The 576-nt window shown below is 52.1% G+C and overlaps 1 protein-coding gene across 1 annotated transcript in view; it reads right to left on the reverse strand.

Moving 5' to 3' along the window:
* LDLRAD3 (low density lipoprotein receptor class A domain containing 3) overlaps nucleotides 1-576 on the reverse strand; it is a gene marked incomplete in the record, with an annotated part of 83,457 nt that overhangs the window by 21,397 nt on the left and 61,484 nt on the right.

Below are 576 nucleotides of genomic sequence, written 5' to 3' on the forward strand. Positions count from 1 at the left end.
TCGCAGTCCCTGGGGTCTCTGGTCTTGAGTAGGCCATGGCAGCCACAGCTAATTCGTAAACAACGGCCTGGAGGTTTTCCAACGAAACTTTTACAAAAGCCACTGGTGAGCCATGTTTGGCCCACACCACGCACCTCTGCTGCTGGGTGGGAGAACGGAGGGGCTGGGGGGACGCAGATCTTATGGGGCACGGGCAGTGGGTCACAGGTGCATCTACCATGCTGCGGGGTTCACAGAACTCACCCATGCAGAAGAACAGGCTCCCGAGAAGGAGCACGCTCATCCCCAATGCACAAAGCTGGCACGGGAAGGGGCCGTGACGTTCCTGAAGTGATGTCCCTGGGGCGAGAAGGTCGCCCACGAGGGGTGGATGGGGCTTCTCTGTGTATCTATAATATTCATCATTTAAAACCCAGCTAATATTACACTGAATGAGGAAAAGCTGAAAGCTTTTCCACTAAAAATGGGTACAAAACAGGACTGCCCACTTTCTTCTCTCCTGTTCAGTATAGTACTGGAAGTCCTAGCCAATGCAATCAGACAAGAGAAGGAAATAAAAGGCATTCCAATAGGGAA

The sequence above is a fragment of the Tupaia chinensis genome, unplaced genomic scaffold (genome assembly GCF_000334495.1).
Source record: "Tupaia chinensis unplaced genomic scaffold, TupChi_1.0 Scaffold139733_1, whole genome shotgun sequence".
In the NCBI taxonomy this organism is placed as follows: Eukaryota; Metazoa; Chordata; class Mammalia; order Scandentia; family Tupaiidae; genus Tupaia; species Tupaia belangeri.